The sequence below is a fragment of the Pipistrellus hanaki genome, assembly GCF_964339955.1.
Source record: "Pipistrellus hanaki genome assembly, chromosome: 1".
In the NCBI taxonomy this organism is placed as follows: Eukaryota; Metazoa; Chordata; class Mammalia; order Chiroptera; family Vespertilionidae; genus Pipistrellus; species Pipistrellus hanaki.
In genome coordinates this window covers 38,048,076-38,056,393 of record NC_140503.1, presented here as the reverse complement: position 1 = coordinate 38,056,393, position 8,318 = coordinate 38,048,076, and the positions used below count along the sequence as shown (strand labels likewise).

The 8,318-nt window shown below is 42.5% G+C and overlaps 1 protein-coding gene across 1 annotated transcript in view; it reads left to right on the top strand.

Moving 5' to 3' along the window:
- The first annotated feature begins 561 nt into the window (after positions 1–561).
- The window catches only part of GNG2 (G protein subunit gamma 2), a 106,040-nt gene continuing 98,283 nt past the window's right edge, over positions 562–8,318 (top strand). Inside the window, exon 1 of the mRNA XM_084888383.1 lies at positions 562–783. The gene's annotated coding sequence lies outside the window, so the exon portion shown is untranslated. The remainder of the gene's footprint in view (positions 784–8,318) is intronic.

Genomic DNA, 8,318 nt, shown 5'->3' with positions numbered 1-8,318 from the left:
TACTTACCAGGGCCATTCTTTTCTGAGCATATGGGTTAAGCAAGACTGCGGTGGTAGTGGGGCCTTGGAGAAATTGGGGGTTGGAATGTTGGCAACAGAGAAAAAATGCTGTAGCAATGTGTTGCAAGCATCCAGCTAACTCATTTGAAGGGGACTACAGTGAATCAGAAGGAGCCATTGAGGCCAGCGCTAGATCTCAGGGCCAGAACCTGGCCAGGGGCTGCTGACCCTCCCTGAAGAACAGGGATAGCCACAGCAGCAACAGCAAGGAACACAAGCCACGTTCAGGCTAAGAAAGCAGACTGTGTGCTGGCCTAGGGGTCCGCAGATGAGGCCCTTGCTGAAGGCGGTGGCTGTGGAAATGAGGGTGAGGAAACAAAAGGGATAGGAAGGAGCAGAGCACCGTTGGGGCTGGGGACAAAAGGGATTCTTCTGGTCCAGTTGTGTCAGTAGCCCAGGAAAAGGCGAGACCCCTGGTGAGCCCTGAAATGGAGGGAGAGGGAAAGAAGCAAGCCGCTCACAGCTACCAAGAGGAGGAGGAAGTGGGAGATGTGCTGCTTCCTGTAGAAGAAGCGATGACTGGAGACAAAGCTGGGTGGGGACTAGTCCCTGGGCTGCAGGCGCTGCTGCTACACATACACGCTCAGCCGCCACTCCGTGGGCAGCTCCTACTACTGCTGCTGGGCTGGGCTGGGCTGGGCTGGGCGGGCTGAGCGAGCTCGCTGCACACATCGGCAGAGCGAGGAGAGAAGCCACTCTTCTCTGACCAGCCTCGGAGCCAAGGTAAAAGAAATGCTTCTCCCGGGCTCTTTTTTAAACCAGTAACATAACCGGCGCCTGTGGGTTTAAGGGTAGATTTCGTAGGGCAGGCAGGGACATTGTTCGGGATTGGGGGAAATGATTAGGATGGGTTCTTTTAGAAGGGCTTTTTTTGAATGACCACATTTGCTTTTTTTAAAAAAAGAGAGAAAGATTATGAGTGCTTTGCTTCGGTGACTGGTAGAGAAAACACAGTAAATGAAAGAAGCTGTTTGCATAGTTCTCTTGGAAGCAAAGCAGGGCTGGTTTGAAATCCATCGGAGCTGGGGAGCTGGGCGCTGAGCGCAGTCCTGCTGGAGGGGTGTAAGTGGTGTAAAATGTTAATTGCATTATCTTTCCTTCTCCTCGTGCTGGTGTATCTTTTGTTTTGCAGCATAATGACTGTGATTTGGCTTTTGGAGGTGGGTGGGATGGGGTTTAAATCCTCTTGTACTCAGAATTTGCCAACAAAGGCTGTGCAATTGCGTATGTGAGGGGCAGTATTTACCATTAAAAGAAAGAAAGAAAGAAAGAAAGCGTGTCTTCCCTCTGCGCGGTATAGCCGCTTTCAGGATAACCTCACAAAGAGCTACCATTTGCCAGGAGGTCTTATCCTAAAGTTCATCCTTTCTCCGGGAGTGTGGCAGGTTTAACTTGCCCCAAATGGGTACATGGATTTTATGTTTATATGGATTTTTTTTTAACTCTCTAGGTGAAGATACATATTAATTTAGTGAGATAGTAAATGTCTAAGTGTTTCTGGGTTGTTCCCTTCCCTGTATATATCACAGACAGGCTGAAATAGTAAGGTCGGAACGCAATCTTTATTCTTTGGTTTTCTTGAGTGACGGATGCTCTTAATGAGAGTCTGTGACCACGACTTGTTCACATATTTATGAATGATACGTAAACGTGCAGTAACTAGGTCTAGCGGATAAGAAATGAGATTGTGGGTTCTGTTTGCAGCATATGTTGGAAGAAAGAGTTTAATACCCTAGGGTAACTGGTTTTAAAAATCAAGCTTTGTCTCCAAAAGAAAGTGCGGTTAAGCAATAAACGGGCACTGATTAAAGGTTTTTCTAGAATTATTAGAATGAAAGGAGGTACATATTCAAAGGAAAGAAAGAATTGCTTGTAGTAGAGTAAAAATAATATAAAGGATCACATTTACATACTAAGAAATTCTTAAAATATAAGTTTTTAAACACTAAATAAGTCATTGAGAGGGAATATGCCTTCCCATTTATCACCACTCTCAATTATAAGGAGCTATAAGGTGTTTGTGTGTGTTTTTTTTTTATGCCATTTTAGGAAATTGATTTGGCTTCCCAAGATTTTTGAGAGAAGAATATTTCAGTGCGGAAGGAAAAATATCTACTCTTCCGAGGTTCCTCATTAAATGAAAGCTGTGAGGTATCTAAGAGGCAAATATTGCTGGTGTTGAAACCACGTAGGTCCCCTGATTCACTGCATTGAATCAAAACAAGTCACGCCACGCATTCCGCAGTTCCACTTCCCGTTTGCCTCCGATCGCAAACATAAAGACATCTGCCAAAGAGGGGGTCCAGGCTAGACCTGGGATCCAGAATGCCCCTGCCTGGAGTTCTCTGATCAAGCTGCCTGCCAACCAGTGAAGTCGTGAATGAATGAATACGTGGCTCACCCTCGGGTACTTACTCCAGTATGGGCTGTGTTCACTAGATAATGCCAACACTGCTTTGTTTGGGGGTGTGTAGACAATCTGCGCTCCTCTTCCTTCTTTGGGTGCTTCACGCAAGAGTAAGAAAATAAAACCTGGGCCCATAGGCACTGGGGAGCCTAGGGAAGCCCCCTGCTCTCTTTCAGAAAACGGAAGAGGCGCCTGTTTTCTGCACAGCACACATGTCCTTCATTGTTAAATTCCAGCTTGAAGCACAACAATAGTGAGTAACAGCAGATCAGTAATTACAATGGTAGAAGGTTTAGGGGGGAAAAGATGAAAATGCTCTTATGCTGTAAAATGAGACTGTTTCTACTCATCCTGGCCATATGGACCGTTGAAAGGCATAATGCAAAAGCCCAGGGTACTCGGTGGCTTTGGAGGGAGTCGACCAACACTGAAATTTTAATTGAGTGTGTGTCTGTGTGTGTGTGTCTGTGTGTGTGTGTGTGTGTCTGTGTGTGAGTGTTTCTGCCATATGGCCAGTGGCTGGGAGGAAACATGACTCTTACTTCATAGCCAGCGCTGGGCCTCAGATGGTAGGCACACAGTGAGTGTATTTGGTTGACTGACTTTTTAGCCTACTTCTGAAGGCAGGCCTAACTTTTAAGTATAAGAGCTCTTTGGTCAAAGCAGAATGACTGTTCAAAAAGACAGGGTGGGAAGAAGAATATAGCGTCATGAACGGGAAGGAATGCAGGTTTCCGGAGTTGGCAGATCTGCCTTTGAATCCTACCACTGGTTTTTACTATTTGATCTGAAGTGTTAACTTAGGAACCTTAGTCTCTTCATTGTAACGAGGGGTTAATGGTACCTAATTAAAGTGGTGGGGTTTTTCCTTTGGTTTGGTTTCATTGATTTTTTTATTTTGTTTTGGCTTTTTTTGTGGATATGTGAGTGCCTGGCACATAATAGGTATTCAGATGTCTTTTTTTTTTTTTCTTCCTAAGTGCCATAAGGGAAAGTTAGCATATACTTGATCTTTGTCATTACCACAAAGGTTCCAGGAGACTTTTTTTTTACTGTAGTAAAAAATATATATATATTGTGAAACTTCCCATTTTAACTATTTTTAAATATACTTTTATTGATTTCAGAGAGGAAGGGAGAGGAAGAGAGAGATAGAAACATCAATGAATAAAGAGAATCATCGATCGACTGCCTCCTGCACACCCCCCACTGGAATTGAACCCAGGACCCTTCAATCTTCAGTCCAACACTCTCTGTTGAGCCAAACAGGCTAGGGCCATTTTAACTCTTTTTAAGTGAATCATTCTATGACATTAAGTATATTGATATTGTTCAACCACCACCACCAGTCTCTAGATCCATTACATCTTCTCAAATTGAAACTCTGTTCCTAGTAAACAGTGACTCCCCAACCTCTCCCTGCTCCACCACCCCAGCCCCTGACAGCAACAATTCTGCTTTCTGTCTCTATGATTCTGACTATTCTAGAAACCTCATATAAGTAGAGTCATACAGTATCTGTCTTTTTGTGACTGGCTTAATTCACTTAGCACTTGTCTTCAAGGTTCATCTATATTGTAGCATGTATCAGAATTTCCTTCCTTTTCCAGCTGGATCTATTCCATTGTATGTATGTACCACATTTGGTTTATGCAGTGCGTTGCTTCCATGTTTTAGCTATTGTGAATAATGCTGCTATGAACAAATATGTGTGCAAATATGTGTTCGAGTCCCTGCTTTTATTGTGGTTTGGGTACTCAGAAGTAGAATTGTTGGATCATATGTTAACTCTGTTTATTTATTTATTTATTCTGGAGAACTACCATGCTGTTTTCCACAGCAGTTGCCTGCATGATTTAACATTCCCACTAGCAGTATAAAAAGGTTCCCTTTTCTCTACATCCTCAGCAATACTTGTTATTTTCTGGAAGTTTTGTTTGTTTGTTTGTTCATTTGTTTTTTATAATAGCTATCCTAATAGGTATGAATTGATATCTCTTAGTGGTTTCAATTTGCATTTCTTCAAGAATTAGTCATTTTGAATCTTTTTTAGGAGCCCATTGGCCATTTATATTTAGTCTTTGAAGAAATGTTTATTCCAGTCCTTTGCCCATTTTTCACTTGGATTGTTTTGGAAGAGACATTTTTAAATGGTGGAATCTCTTAACATAGTGTGTCATAAAGATATGAATATAACACTTGTATTTAATCTTCTGCATACATCAGTATTATTCCTGCCCAAGTAGACTACTTCTCTCAAAATAACTCTGTAGAGAAGGGCTGTAGTAGTTAAACAGCAACAACAGGTTTCTGAGACAACAGGTTTCTACTAATAAAATGTGATTCTCATCTACATTTCATGTTATTATAAAAATAAAGAATCTTTCTGTGTTTAACTTCCCACTACACATTTTACTCCCGATGCCCAAACTGGTGAAGTAGGATATACATGGGGCCGAGGAGAGCTGGACAAGAAGATTCCGGAGGAATCTATTGAACAGGGACACTATCTGAGCTTTATGCTGTGGTGCAGTCACTGACCTTGAATGGTTTGAAGAGTTCTTCAGTGATTGTATGTTAACTTTAAAAAATATATATTTTATTGATATTTTACAGAGAGGAAGAGAAAGGGATAGAGAGTTAGAAACATTGATGAGAGAGAATCATCGATCAGTTGCCTCTTGCATACCCCCTACTGGGGATGTGCCCGCAACCAAGGTACATGCCCTTGACTGGAATCGAACCTGGGTCCCTTCAGTCCCCAAGCCGACGCTCTATCCATTGAGCCAAACCGGTTTCAGTTATATGTTAACTTTTTGTAATGCACTTTGTGTGTATGTTTGGGCTGGGGGATAGAGAGGTGGCAGATAATGACTCCTGAGTTTGTTTATTTCCCAAATCTATTCATTTTACAACTTAGGGTTCTATGGCTACCCAAGGAAGAGAGGAATTACAGAGCCATATTAAGGCTTATTCCTTGGCCTACAACATCGGGAACAGTAGAGCTGAAAATGGCTTGGGAACCAACATAGCTTGTATCACCCCCCACGACTAATAATGAAATGGGCTCAGAATTCAGTTATCTGTCCAAAGTTGCACAGTTGATTAACACCTCACCTCCCAAGTCTACCCCTAGTACACTTTCTTCCATAATAGGACCAATAAATAAAGTCTTTATACTTTGTCATTTTTTAAATTGTTTATAAGACCAAATTATTTTGTTTAAAAAGAAGAGCACAATGTTTACATTTAATACCCAATGTAAATATGAATTTCTTTTTATTCAAAATGGTTCAAATGTGAAGATGCCACTGTGGAAATGAAATTCAGATTTTCAGGTAAGATATATATATATATATATATATCCAGCAACCGTAAGCTGGAACCACTGGAATGACAGGTCACTGTGGCCAGCGAACCAGCCTGGCTCTGCCAACCTCCTGTGGCCCCTCCCCCCAGCCAGCCCACCCTTGATTGTACCCCCCACCCCAGTAGGGGGCAAGGCCAGCAGCCAAACTCCTGCAACCCCTCCTGCTTGCTGCCCCCTGATCACACCCCCATCCCAATCAGGGGCGGGGCTCACTGGCCAATTGCCCGAGGTCCCTCCCTGGAGCTGGCCCAGCCTTGATCAGGCCTCGTTTAGGGTGGGCCAGCCGGCCAACCTCCCACCATCTCCTCCTCCCTACAGGCCCAGCCCTGATATGCCCCTATTGGGGCTGGGCCAGCTGGACCCCACCCATGCATGAATTCATGCACTGGGCCTCTAGTGTGTGTGTGTGTGTGTGTGTGTGTGTGTGTGTGTGTGTGTACACATATATATACACACATACACATAACAGGTAAGAGATACACACACACACACACACAAACATAACTATATATATATATATATATATATATATATATATATATATATATATATATATTAGGTAAGAGTATTATATATACTAGAGGCTCAGTGCACAAAATTCATGCATGGGGGGAGGGGGGGGGTGTTCCTCAGCCCAGCCTGCTCCCTCTCCAATCTGGGACACCTCGAAGGATGTCCGACTTCCTATTTAAATGGGCAGTAGGACATACCTCTCACAATCCAGGACTGCTGGCTTCCTTATTGCCCCTAACTGCTTCTGCCTGCCAGCCTGATCACCCCCTAACTGCTCCCCTGCCAGCCAGATCACCCCCAACTGCCCTCCCCTGCTGGCCTGGTCCCCCACAACTTCCCAACCCTGCTAGCCATTTGTGGCAGCCATCTTGTGACCACGTGGGGGCATCTATCTTGTGTGAGGGTGTGACAGTCAGTTTGCATATTATCTCTTTATTATTTAAGATATATATATATATATTTCCCTAAAACTTATATGTTAAGGAAAACAAGTTATATTTAATGAGAGTCAGTGTTGAGACAATTTCTAGAGGACTTCATTAAACATTAAAAAAGAGGGAGTTCAATTCGCAAACTTAAGTGACATGTTTCTTAGAAGTGGTACCACTGTATACCAAGGTTCAAGATAAGACAGAATCAACCCTTTTATCTCTTGGCAAATGTGTGTAAATAGTCAAGCTCTTAATGGAAAACCAGTTTCTTGCCCCTGTTCCTTTGGAGTTCCTTTGGCCTTCCCTTGCCACCCTGCCAGTCTGGTTGTCAGGCTCAGACAGTCCCATGACCCTTGTTCTTAGGTGCTGTCAATCAGAGCTAAGGAAGAGGGCTGGGAACTGGGTTGATGGATTCTATTTCAGATTCATTACAACACAATCCTTTTATAATCCTTTTCCTCTTTCTCTTTTTATTTCACTTTTTTTTCATTCCCTGTGCATTTTGATGAAAACCATTAAACCTAAGTCCTTATTCACTACAGATGACCCACCTCAACCTTATTCCTTACCACTTCAAGATTACTCTGTCTTCATTCATTCTCTTCTCCTTCCTTTGTAGGTCAAATTAACATAGTCTTTTCTTTCAAGTCAAGAGTAAACTCTCTATTTGGACTTTCCATTCCATTTCCTTTCACTTTCTAGGGGGACTGTGTTCTGATAATAATACTATCTCCTTCCTGCATATTCGGTTTCCTCTCTTTATTGGCCTTTTCCTCCTTACCTGCAAGCATGCTTAGTTTGCACACATACATTAATTAAACAATCCTGCTGCATCAAGCTTCCCCTGGACTTTTTTAACCTTTATTAACCTGATCTCCTCCTTCCTGTTTTCCTTCTACCCTTCTAAGTTCTCAGCTGAGCATCCTGTAACAAAAGACAGATCAATAGGAAAAAAACCAACAGACGTTTATTAACATGTATTCCTCATATATACAGGGGAGATACCCAGGGAAAAATGAGTAACTCTCAGAGGTGGCTTAGAATTCAGGCTTAAATAACATCTTCAGCTAAATGGCAAAAGGGAGGAGGAGAAGTAGAGGAGGGCAGTTATGAGGAGGTGATCAGGAAAAGCAGGGTGAGTAAGAGTGAGATTGTTATGCAAATTAAGTTGTGCCTCTCCATAGACAAGAGTCACAAGTTATTTAGCTATCCTCCGCCTGTTTCAGAGAGGGAGACACCTTTCAAATGGAGATTTCCTTTATAAATGTAAATTGTCCTTATAAAAGAGGGAAGTTCTAATCTGTTTTCAGAATTTCTCCTGTGTATGCTCTTTCCCAAAATAATATGCTCAAAATAATCCTTATGACAAAGAGGCAAATTTTGTGGTGCATATTCTGCCACCCTCATTCCTCTCTGAAGCCTCCTAACTTCCCCATTAACTCTTAAGTTTCCTCTAAATATGACTGTTCTCAGATTTGATTCTTAGTTTAGTTTAGTTCCTCTCCCTTAATTTAATCCCTTCCTATGATTCCAGTAG